The sequence below is a fragment of the Aythya ferina genome (genome assembly GCF_964211825.1).
Source record: "Aythya ferina genome assembly, chromosome: 7".
Taxonomy (NCBI): domain Eukaryota; kingdom Metazoa; phylum Chordata; class Aves; order Anseriformes; family Anatidae; genus Aythya; species Aythya ferina.
Window position 1 is genome coordinate 7109881 of NC_140302.1, and position 12892 is coordinate 7122772.

A 12892-nucleotide genomic window follows, 5' to 3' on the forward strand; every position below is an offset into this window, starting at 1 on the left:
TTCAAATATGGTTTTGTTTTCCTGCCTAGAAAAATGAGGTGTTCTGTAGTCTCACTTCCTGCTTTCAGATACCTCCATTGCATTTTCATGCCCTGTAGCATCTGAGAAACTTTGATACATATTTTTAAGGTAATATGTGTCGTTCAATCCAGTATGTTCTGTATATATGTGAATGCGCTGATTAAATCTTTCATATGGACGTTGCTGAGTGACTTATGATGAAAGGAGCAGATTGTTAAATCCTTGTTATACACATCACATTTAAGCAGCAATCTGTGAGAAGCTCATTTGGACATGCTTCTTTTTGTCAGTGCTATCTTTATTGTTTCCTGTCCCTTGTGGTTTCTGCTTCTGCATGCCCTCCCCTCCTAAGATTTTTTGTGTGGGTTTAGTCATCCCCTCCCTGCCTCTTCCCGAAGTGGGAATGAGAAGGGTATAGCAAGTACCAGCATCGCTGATGCTACCTGCCCCTTAATCTTTCTTTCCCCTCTCTTGCCTTAGCTCTGCACAGCCTAGGGTCTCTGAGATGGTTTTAATCTCAAACAGTAGCAATTGCTTCCTTCCAGGATTTCAGTGCGGTGTGCGGTTCATGCAATATACAGTAGACTCCTATTTATAGCAAAGCCATTTTTCATGGCTCACTTTGAGTGCAAATTGCACTTCCAATTAAGCAGTATAGGTCTTCTGTACCATTTACCTGTGTTCCCCATCCTGCCTCTCTCAAATCTGCTCTCAGTGGTCCGTTACTCACAGTCCCACCTCTGAATTTCTACATGTGATTTGGATACAGCAAGCTACGTTCCAAGTAATGTAATGTTTAAATTCTGGCTAAGCAGTTCCTTCCGCTGGTTACTTTAATTCACATTTACATTTAACATAGTTCTTTCTTTTTTTCTTATTTCCCAAAATGAGCACTGTAGTAAATGCAGCATTTCACAGTTGCTAATCACATACCATGTATGCAGTTGTTGTGAATCTTCCCACTGGGTGAAGATGCACTCATCTTCCCCTAATTGTGATTAGTATTCAAACAGTACTGCAAGAAGCCATCTTTCCCTCTGCTCTGCCCACGCAGGTCACAAAAGCAAGCTCACTTCTCCTTCCATGTTTCTCAGGCAGCGGGGTTTTCATTTAAAAGGAGAGAACTCGCATGAAGTAAGCCCCCCAAATGAATACTCTTGCTATTTTTTAATTTTTATTTTTAAAATGAGAAAGCTAGCAACAAACAAAACTTTATTTTTTTCTTTTGTGCTTCTGTTACTGGATTTGGGGATTTTGTTTTTATGTTTTGGGGGTATTTTTTCAGTCAAGTGCTGATGCCTCATATGGACAGGTATTTCAGCAAAGGTTGTTCTGTCAGTCGGTGATTTTCCACTGAAGATCCAGGGCATCGAAGCATGTGGTTATTTTTGCATTTCCAATACCACTTGAGTTAAGAACATGCTGGTTTTGAACTCAGTATTTTCAGAGATGCTCAAGATCTCCGTCTTTTCATGATGGGTGAAGGAACTGTGAGGGATGGCTGCCTATTCCCCACAGCGCTTACAGTAGGTGCTTAGGAAATTTTTAAGTTCTCTTGTCAACAGGGTCCCTTCAGAGATCTGTCGTTAATAGAAGAGTGGAAAGAGCAGATAATGGAAATGAGTTCCCTTCCCTTTTTTTTTCAGACATTTGTAGCTATAGAGAGTACCCTCGGAAGCCTCCATGAGATAACTCTGTGTTTTCTTTGCCTAGGGCTATTTTGGTTTATATCTGTGTATGTTCCTTTTGTCTGTCCTTGTGAAAAGAAGTCTGCAAAGCTGTGGCATGCTTCCTGAGGATAGGCAAGTCTTGAAGCTTCACTAGATGCATTGCGTTCAGGCTGATGGTATAGTGCTCAGCTTCAGGTGCTACACAGCTGCTTCCATTTTGATTATTGGAGTCAGTTCCTGCAAAGTGCTTTGGAGCTGAGAGTGAGCCAAGTCATGGTAGTGCCATTAATTTCACTTCTGATATTGCCATTTCAAAATACCATGCCTTTTTGGACTGCTCTCCTGTGTCGTGACTGGTTGATGCTGATTCAAATTGCACATCATAATCCATCATCTTAGAGACCGTCAGAGTTTTCATCGCAAAATGTCACCTTCAATTTTTTTTGACTGATCTGGCATTAAGACTATATTGATCATTGCCCAGTAGGTGGTGATGCAGTTGCATTTGGCTTTGGATTCTTTTCTTCATTACTGGTAAGATTCCCCATTTCTTGAGGGTTTTTGTTTGTTTGTTTGTTTCAAACTACAGTCATTTATTAGGCTGCTGTTGTCTTGGTTTTATACACTGATGTTAAAAACATGTCATAAAAAGCAGCAATATTGCATGAATGAGAGTAACCTCAAGTTAAAACTATTTCTAGGAAGACTGCACAGGAAGTTTCGTTGCATGGAGTGACACAGGCAATGCTGCTTAATCAGATGTTTCATAAATTAATGAAGGCTTAAACTCTTCTCGTTTCTGATACACTGCATTTAATAATCCCATTAATTCTCAAAGACTGAGAAGAAACAAATTATGGGTTTTTAAGATTTATAGTTTTGGCATTTACAGTCTGTGCAAATCCTGCTGTGTATTCTTGTATTTTTTTTCAGAATGTTTAACCTCTGGGAACCCAACAATTTTAAATCATACACTGACAAACTCAGAATGAAACAAATTACCTGGAGTTCTGGTCAGGGCTCTTGCTGCCGTTCCTTGGTTTCTGAGATCTTCCAGGTCCACCAGCTGCTTCTGAGTGTTTCTAAATGGTTGGTTGCTCAGAAATACCAATTAAGCAAATAGCAGCGTTTGTATGAGTGTCTTAAATTCCACAACTTGCTGTTTTTTGAGGATGGGCCTGATTCACATGGAAACCTGTGTTACAAGTAGCTAAGGAGACTGGAAACAGCTGCATAGGTGATACACAGGAATGTTTTGGAAATCCAGATAGCCTTGCTCTGTGTGTTGTTTCCACTAGAATAACTGTGTCAGCTCTGCTGGCAAAACTCACCTGTTGAACTCCTATATTGCTTTCTCACGTGGATTAGGCCTGAATTACACTGCACAGCCAAACAGGCAATCCTTGGGCATTTCTGTACAGTCAGTGTTGCTGAGGGGAAGGTGAAAATTACTCCCTTAACCTTCTGCCATGGAATCTTTGAGGAATCTTTGCTCCTATTCGAGGAAATAGGAGCAATGTACAAAAGTGCAAAAGACTGCTCTTATTTATAGGCATTTTAGGCTCTCGGACTTTGTGCAGAACTAAAAAGTTTAAATATTTCTATAAGAGTCTTTCAGCTCCTTGGAAAAACCCAACAAGTTGGTTCAAAAGACTCTGGGGACAGGCCAGAGGGTGGATAGTGGAGGCCAGGTTGCCCTCTGCGCCTGTTCCCGCTGCCAAAGCAGTGTTTTGTTTCTTCCAGCCGCACTCTCCTGGTTTGTGTTTCACAGATCTCCCTCCGTTTTTGACAGGTTATTGGTCTGTCTGATTTTGTCTGCTGATGGTTGAGTCTCGTGGTTCCTACTTAAACCGTCTTGCTCAGTTTCTTTAGGTTTAAATATTTTAAAACTTATATAATTTATCAAAAATCCTTACTTCTTCCTACAAACATAGTTGCTTCTCACTCGCATTAAACCTAGAGTCATTTGGATGTGCACAGAAATGTTACGATTACCTCGCAGCAAATGCAGTAGTGGTTCTCAGGCTGTTCTTAGGAAGGGACTGATCAATGCTTAAAGCAAGCAAGGAGTTAAGTAAGCCACCCCATCCCTAAAAAACAAAAACAAAACCACACCAACAAACCCCCTCATGTGCAGTGTGTAGGGCTCATTAACGTTGCCTGTTTACCAGCGAAGAAGGGCTGACTCGTTTGGCATTGCAAGAAAACATGTTAAAGCTGGAGCTAGGAAGCAGGAGACTGAATTCCTGCTGCTAGGAGGAAATCTGAAGATTTTTAAAACTCTGGAAGATTTGGTTTCAGGTGATGGGGGGGAGGGAGGAGGGGGGGCTTTGCTGGTGATGTAACAGCCAGGGGAATAAAGCAAAGGGATCCTTTAGAGTGAGATTCTGGTTCTTGATTCCGTGTGTGTGAAAAGCAGGGAATGTTGATTATTATTATTATTAATTTTTCCTTTAAGTGATGTTTTGAATACTTGTATCTTAAGCTATTCAGGGATAGCTCAGATTGTTTTGGCAGAGAAAAGTAGCATTTCTGGTTGCAGCCTACTCAGAGGGCAGGTCTGAAGGACTTCTTTCTTGAGATCTGCTGCGCTGTTTTTTTTTTTTAGCCTTGAGTAGTCAGGCTTCTGTATAGAAATGTAAAGATGATGTAACTTCATTTATGTTTGTAATTTATAAATGATGCTTATGAAACTGTTCAAAAAAAAAAAAGGAAATGGAACACTTTTTTAAAAATTCCGATCCTCCTCCTCTTCCCCTCTCCTCTCCACCCCCCACCCCCCCCCCGAAATAGCATAGCACAGACTTCAGAGCAAGAAGGATTCAACTTTTAATGAGCAAACCGAGATGGTTTCTAAACTTTGTCTTGTACTCTGAGGGAGCCTCATCTGGAGCCCCCACAGTGCCCATCCAGGCGCTGCACCCAGGGACTGGGGAGGCACGAAAGCTGAGAGTTAATTCTGGTTAATTAGATACACTGATACCTATGCACCATGCAATAAGCTAACTAGTTTCTGCATTAAAGCCTTCCTAGGCTTGTTTTTAACACCTGTGTTACATTAGCTGAATGTAACGTGAACTTAAGAAAAGCCCAACTCTTTGGCAATGACATAGTGGTTACATGCATGTGCAACCTGCAAATGCATAAATAACTCAGAATTATGCTCATATAATCTAGCAATATAGTTCTAAAGTGTTTGTTAGGAGGAGGCTGGCAGAAGCACAGGCTTATTGAAGGGGAGAGCTGCAAATTTTCTCAAGGTATGTATGGCTAGCTGAGTTTTGGATAGTGTATGCATGAACTTACATCCAGATGTTTCCTGTAAGTAGTTTTCAAACCTACACCTGTCAGTATGGCCAGCAAGAGATGACAAGGTGATAGTAGAAAGCTGTGTGTATGTATGTGTGTGTATATATATATATATATATATATGCATTCTTTGTACGTCTATTGCACTGTGTTCTGAAGGAAGTGTAGTCTTCATTAAAACACGTGCATCTGTGTGTTTATTGAACCCCTCATAATGCTGTAGTAAAGCCCAGGGCCACTATGTGAATGGAGCAGGAGATGGCAGTGGTTGTTCCCAGCCCTGTCTGACAACCCTGGGGGTGCCTTGTCTGGGGAGGTAGCAGAAGGCTGAAGTTGGGCTGGATTTGTGCATGGCTCCTTGCTTGGGGAATGAGAAAACGCTATTAACACGTTGCACCACCTGCTGGTTTGTCACTGTTCATCAAAGGGCTAATTTTGGGCTCTGAGCAAACTCTGAATGCACAGTCTTGAATAGCTGAAACACCTGGTTTTGTCCTCAGGTATCATAAGTGTTAGCCTAAAGCTGCCAGGCATATTTAAAATATATATATTTGTTGTGAACAGGGCTTTATGTGACTCTTACTAGCTTTGTATGTTTGTCTTTATTTTCACGCACCAATTATTTTTTGTTCCAGGTAATCTTTTTTGTCATATTAGTAAGAAAACTGTTTTGAGAAGGACATGGAAGTCATTGACCTGATTTGTTCTTCCAGTTCCTTTAGATTTATTATGAGGTATCATCTTCCAGTTCCTTACTCATTTACCTTTTATTTAATGTTTTCACATTACTCTCAATACTGTCAAAGCCAGCAAATGGGCAGTTTGGTGCAGGTAAGCCTTGCCTTCAACCAGCTGAGGCTTTCACCATGTGAGCTTCCTTGTATACTGTTAAGTAAAGCTTCCAAATCACTGGTAGTCCTTTAATTCTGAGCATTTTAATAGCATATTTAAATGCAGTAGCTGGGTTGAGCGAGATGAGTAATAACATATTCTTTGATGACCTTGAGGTCATCTTTCATCCCATCCATGAGACAGGAGTGCAGTTTGTGGCTGCAGAAATCACTGGAGCTCAAGGGCTGCCTTACAGTGGGGGTAACAAGGCACCTGTGGCCTAAAGGCTGCTGTACTGATCACTGTCTCAGCAACGTGTGAAGACATCGCTCTTCTCTTTCTTCAGTGACCTTTCTCAGTGCCTAAATTGCAGAATTTTTTTTTTTGGAGGCTTTGCTAGTCTCTGCTCTCTTCTGGCAGAGCTTGTAGGCTGCACAGGTCAGGCTGAGCTGTTGAAATTTGGAAACTTAAACTACCTTGGGAATATGAGTGTGTGCATCCGGCATAGTTTTGGGGAAGCTGCTAATAAATTGGAGCAGGAAAGCATGAGATGCTGTCTGTTTACATAGTGCTTCTGATCACAAGAAGTTGAAGGTGTCTGCTTGCATCGTATGTGCTGTGACATGCTTTACTTCAGGGACCTGAGTCCTAGTTGGGTGAGTTGTACCGAGTTGTACCCATCCTTAGAGCTGGGACCATGGGCCATATGGGCCAGCAGTTCCTGAGCCTTCTGCTTCAGTGCTGCTACATCTGCAGCAGCACATCATTGGTCACTAACACATCAGACAAGTGGTTTTATGCATTTTGCGTTCCTTGTAATCCTTGCTGCTCCCATGGGTATCTCTGCAATTTAAGATTTCTCTGTTTTCCTCACCAAATAATTCCCATTGATTTGGAAATGTAATGTCAAATATGCCTGCTTTAGATTTATGATAGAAAGCGTGCATTGAAAGACTGTTTTCTGATGAGATTAATTGGGACTTTCATGAGCCTGTAAACAAAATGCGAAAATAAGGAGTGTGTGGCCTGGCTGCGTGCATTGTGTTCACCCTTCCCCCCAGCATTCTCACAGGAAACTAATTTGTTTCTTTGAGAAATAACATGATTGGCCTTAAAAATCTTTAAATGGCCTTTTACTTTAATTAGTGGGTTGGGTTTTTTTGGTTTTACTGAGAACAACACATTATAAAAAGGAAATGCCCATATGGTAGTTGTCTTTGATTTTATGTCATGCAGGCCTAATTGGATCTGCTAACTTAAATATGATGTAACCATGCCAAAGTAATAATAGGCATGCTGTTAACTGTACAGCTAGGATTTGTTGTTTGCATCTTTTTTCCTGTGTAAATAAAGTACGGCTCTAGGAAAGGCAGAACTAAACCAACACTTTTTCTCAAGTTGCATTTTTTTAAAAAATACCATTTAAATTGTATTTGTCATGTTTTTAACAGCACTATTTAAAGTACCACCTTGTTAGTATGATGGAAAGTATAATGCTCCTTAAAAGTTGCATTTACGCTTATCTGTTTTTAAGTATGCTACATGGGTAGGGATATTTAGGTGGAGTTATGGAAGGTATAGATCTCTATTTCCTAAATCTGTAGTATTTTGGAATTGTTTTAAATGGCTATTTCCTCTACCTGTACGAATGAGCATAATGCTTTCTCCCCATCATGGATTTATTTGGCTGTTTTACAGGATTTTTTGCTATGCTTCTACAGCATTAACTGTTGGTGTTTTTAGTACAGCAGCATCAATTTTCCATCTTGGCGTGAATGTGCCATCCAGTTGCAGAGCTTTTTTCCTGTTATAGCCAGCTGATTTTTTCTTAGAGCATTTTTTCCTAGCTATTTTAATTTTACTATAAATGTCTTATTTTCCTAGACTTCCATCTCTGCTAGAATTCTAGTCCTTATTTCCTTCTGGAGAGAATCTGCCAGAGCATGAATTTGTCACTCTGCCTCTTAGTGAGGGTAATGGGGATCTTTATTCCCTGACCTAAAAGGCATATGACTGTTTTGCTTTAAGGCTTCTGGCTCTTCTGAACTTCCCCAGTAAGGTGATTTTTGAGAAGAGTAAAAAAGGAGGAGGGGAAGAAAACGCATGGGGCTGATTTTTTGGGTACACAGCTTCCCTTGGAGGAGTAGTTGTCCAGCATTGCAGAAGGATGTGCATTAACCTCAGGCAAATCCAGGCTCACTTACCATGTTACATCTTTGTGATGAGGACCAACTGTATTTTTTGAGCACAACTGATTTCATAGAATCATTTAGCTTGAAAAAGACCTCTACGGTCATCAGGTCCAACCGCTGGCCTAACACCACCGAGTCTACCTCCAAACCATGTCCCTCAGCACCACATCTACATGTTTTCTGAAGACCTCCAGGGACGGTGACTGAACCGCTTTCCCTGGGCAGCCTATTCCAATGCCTCACAACCCTTTCAGTGACAAAACTTCTCCTTATATGCAACCTAACCCTCCCCTGGCACAACTTGAGGCCATTCCCTCTTGTCCTATAACTTGTTGACTGGGAGAAGAGACTGACCCCCACCCTGCTGTAGCCTCCTTGGGGTAGTTGTAGAGAGTGATAATTGTTTTTTTTCTGTTTGTCAGAAGCATGTCTCTTCCAAGAGGACAGTAGTTTGCATATGAAATGGCCTGCTGCTTGTGGAGAAGGGTAGGAACTGGTTCCTCCCTTGTATCTCTGTTCTTGGCTTGTTGTGAGTCTATGAAGGAGACACAAATGTGTACTTTGCATTTAATTAGATGACCCAAAACATCAGCTGTTTTGTTTCGGTTAATGTGATGCACTGAATGCAGTGATATTTGCAAATAAAGTGAGAAGAGCTTTTGAAGCTCTTCTTTTCGCAGATGAGGAAACTCAGCTAACCTAAAGAAAAATATTCTAGGGTTATAATTATTTGTTTAAAGGGCTCTTCAAATACAGGCTATCAACTAAGTATCAAAACATATTTAAACATTCAACTTTTGAATTTGTACTGAATATGACCGCGAGTTGAGTGTTCCTTGTATTTTTCTCTAGTATTGTGCCTTGAGATCCAGAATTAACACACACGATGCTTTCCTTATCTTGAAAGCTTCTTTATACGTGTTTTGTTATCCTGTGTACGTTTGGGCCAAACTGGATCATACGAGGAGACACCTATAACTTTTACATTTAATAACAGACTGAGCCTGTTTCAGTGAAAATACTTCTGGACACAAACGTTTAATAATATATATGTATCTATACCTGTAGCCTGATGTACACTCATGCCAATAATCACTAAATACACATTAACAGGGTATGAGATTTAATATGTAGCATAAAGAAAAACACTCTGTGCTGGCAAGCGCTATCTTCTGCTGCACCCTGGTGGTTCTTCGGATGCAGGGTAGAGGCCTGGGTGCAATTTCAGTCCTGTTTCTGCTGCCCCCGGAATGACGAAGGAGTAACCCGTGGTTACTCCTGGTCTCTTGGTCTGTACACCACTCTCTACTCCAGTTTCCATTAGTCTATTGCAACATAAATAAATTCTGTATTTTCTAATGGGCAAAAATTTCTTGTGTTCCTGCAAAGCCCTGGAGGGAAACAAATGAGCTAATAGTTCGTTCTGATGATCTAAAGACGGGTAGCCGTGATGCTGTAGGAGATAGTAACATCTTCATTGTGGCTTCACCATGAATCATGTATTAATTTCACATAGAGCCTGTAATATATTTTTAATTCTGATTACTAAGGAAGGTATTGCTGAAAAGTAGTTGTTTGTTTTTTTGTTTGTTTGTTTGTTTGTTTGTTTGTTTTTTCTGTTCCTTCCCTCTCCCCCATGTTAACCTTAGCCATACTCTTTCTGTTAACTCCTGAGCTGTAATTACTGAAGAGCTGAATTCTGCTGGCTGTTGTAGTCTCGCTTGGTAGCCTCTCATGGAAGTCACAGGGAACCTAGCTTTTGTTACTGGGACTGCAAAGTACGTGGTTATAATGGCCAATTGCCTGTAAATGCTCTGGTTTCAAGCAACACTTGTGGCAGTGTTTGAACTATTTCAAGGATTTTTAATGTTTTCAGGTTAAGTATACTGTGATCCTGTCCCTCCTTGCTGTCCCTTGATAAGAATCAGCTCAGCCGCCGTGCATTCAAGTGCCCATTGCCTTGTGAGGGGGTTTGGGGCCAGGCTGCATTCTTACCATGGTGCTGTCCCTGTCTGTGAGATGTGGTGTTCGTGTTCCTGAACGTGAACCAGAATTCCAAGGTAAGAAATGCAGACGTGCTTCCCAGACAGCGTAAGGTTCCCTTCTGAGGCCAAGATTCATAATCAAGGCAGTTCTCCTAAAAAAAATGTTATTTTTTTTATGTAGCAACAGTTTTCATTGCTGGAGGGTCTTTATGCTTGCAGTCTAATGTGTAACAAAATACCATGACTGGAAGTCAAAATTATTAAAGTTCACAGTGTAAACAAGCTGTAAATATTTTACTGAAGGTAATTAACCACTGAAATAAATTAGCAAGGGATGTAATAAATTTCCTGGGTTCTTTGGAACTTTACTCATAACATAAAGTCTTTTAAAACATCTATCTCGCTCTTGAGCCACAGCCTCTTGGACTTGCTGTGGGCATTGCTTAGTTAAGTTACATTGTCTGCCTTGTGTGTAATGGGGAGTGAGATGCCCTGGGTGCTGCTAAAATGTGTGAGCTGTGGGCATGGGCCAAGGGCAGTGGTGGTGGGCTCGGGGAGCTCTTCTGGCTGTGCTCCCCGGGCTGCTTGTGTCAGTGTGCCTGGTGCAGAAGGGACTCTTGGAGCTGACATGGTGTCATTTATTGGCATGCCAGTCCCACTGCCCTGCTTTAAATGGTAAAATAACATACAGTTGGGATGAAAATGCATGTCCTAAGCAGTTCTTTAATTTACAAATGATGATTTAGTTAAGCACTTTCTTAAATTGTTTAAGAATATATATATATACATATATATACATGTTTAAGAATAAAAAAAGGAACAGCTTGCTAACATCAGCTTAGTATTTGTTTCATAACTTCTCAGAAGGGATATTAACTTGAAGAAATTTGAACTCTTAAAGGCCATTTGTCATACTCTTGAAATATGTTATTGCAAGTGCCTATTTCAAGTGATGTAGTCATCAGCTACAAGTAGTTTTTCTTTTCCTCTTACATGTTGGCTTAATTAAGAGAAATATTCATCAGACTCCTTAATAAAAGATTCAGATTGCCTTGGTATACATGGGTCACAACTTGAAAGCTTGTAGGAGAAAGCAGTGTGGATCGTTGTTTGCGTTGGGAAACTTACACAGTGGACTTCCAGGAGTTCTGAAAGGTGGTGGAAAGCCCAAAGCAACGCCAGCCTCACTGTGTTCATATCCTAATGCAAAGCCACAGGAATTGTCTCTCACTTTGGCATCTGCTGGTAAAACACAAGTCACAGAACAGGAGATTTTAATGGAAACTAACTTAGTACTCAGGAGGTAAGCAGTGAACATGCGAAGTTGCAATAGCAGCCTCTCTTCACAACGCCAACAAACTGGAAGAGAAGACTTCAGCCTGTGGGATGTCCCACTGCCAGCATTCAGCCCCGCACACCTCTGAATTGCAGCAGGACGTACCGAGTAAGCTTTTGGGGCAGGGGAGAGCACAGGGCTTGTTCGGCCCCGTGGTAGATTTGTGTAAGGAAAAGCTTTAAGCTTGTGCATGTTAGTTAATCTGGTGGAGGATGGCAAGGAAACCTGCGGTTTTCTCTTGATGGCTTTGTCTTAAATTCTTTCTCTCCACCAAATTAATGTCCTGTGTATAAAACCTTCCAAGACAGCCACATGCAGCCACTAACGGGCACAGTCTCTTTGTTTCAGCACTTCCAGTGCTGTTTTCTGGTGGCCAGAGGTCTGAGGGAGAGGCTTTGTGCCACCTGTGCTGATGGCTAAAGGCCGTGACAAGCATTACATGAGCATGGAAACAGGCAGACATTGTTTTGCACCAAGCAGCTGAGTGACATGCTATTCAGAACCAGTCTTGGTTAGAAACTCACCTGGGGCTTGCTGGGCTTCATGGTTTTCATTGCAATTCACAGCTGCAGTTTGCTACAGGAATCAAGTGTGAAGGCCAGGTAGATCACTGTGCCCAGACCTGTATGGGACTGGATGAAGGTTGTGTCGCTAGGGTAACTGCTGCTGGCAGGCAGAGGGCAGTTCCTGGAGAGCACGGAGGGCAAACAGCATCTCACACGAAGCATCTCGATTATTCTCTATTGCTTCTGCTTCATTTTTGTTTGATCTTTCCATGGCCATTCTCCCTTGTGCGTGAAGTACCAGCAGAATTGTGATGGATGCGGATGGACGTGGCTGTCTTGTGAAGCCGTGTTCTTCAGGCTTTTTCAGCACAGGAGAGGTGTGTATGTGTACTGAACATTACAGAGCATGGCCAGGAAGGGGCAAGGCGATCTGCTGCTGGGAAGGAAGCCGGTTACACTATTACAGATATGATTACCACCAATCTTTGTGATGAAAATAAGCAAAGCCACATTTGCTGAGTATCCACTCTTTCCTGCCAGTTCTTTCTGAATCATCAACTTCTGAAAAGAGCAGTAAAAATGTGCAAAGATATAACTTTCGCAAATTGTCTGCAATTGTGACAGTTGTCATTTCTATTGCTTTATCTTTGAGGCTGGCTAGAGGTGCTGTTGGCTTTTCCACTACTCTTGGAATGAGTTCGTGACCAGAATTCAGACTGGATGGTTAGAAGCAGGACACTCAGTTTTATGAATAATTTTTGGGTGAGTGATGTTATTTTAGATAGCTTTCTGGCCTTTGGCCAGTGGGCTGCTCCTTGGGAAGATGTCAGAGCAACCTGTGCCATGGAACTGGATCCAGCTATTGCTTCTTGGTTTTCAGCGGGTTGAAGAATCATCTAAAGGTGGTTCTTCCACATGCTGAGAGGAGAGCCTGCCACCTTTTCCCTACCTAAGTGATCTTTTTATAATTAGACTCTTTCTTATGACATTCATTAATGGATCTTCTGCACTGGCCATCATGATACTCAATAGCTGTGCTAAG

The 12892-nt window shown here is 41.5% G+C and overlaps 1 protein-coding gene across 15 annotated transcripts in view; it reads left to right on the forward strand.

Annotated features, from left to right (window-relative positions):
• Window positions 1-12892, forward strand: part of PCDH15 (protocadherin related 15) — an 883259-nt gene that overhangs the window by 473386 nt on the left and 396981 nt on the right. The window contains exon 1 of one of the 15 annotated variants that reach the window (XM_084525144.1): window positions 4854-4951. The exons of the other annotated variants lie outside the window; for them this stretch is intronic. The gene's annotated coding sequence lies outside the window, so the exon portion shown is untranslated. Of the gene's footprint in view, window positions 1-4853; window positions 4952-12892 lie in introns of those variants that run through there. 15 annotated transcript variants of the gene reach the window in all.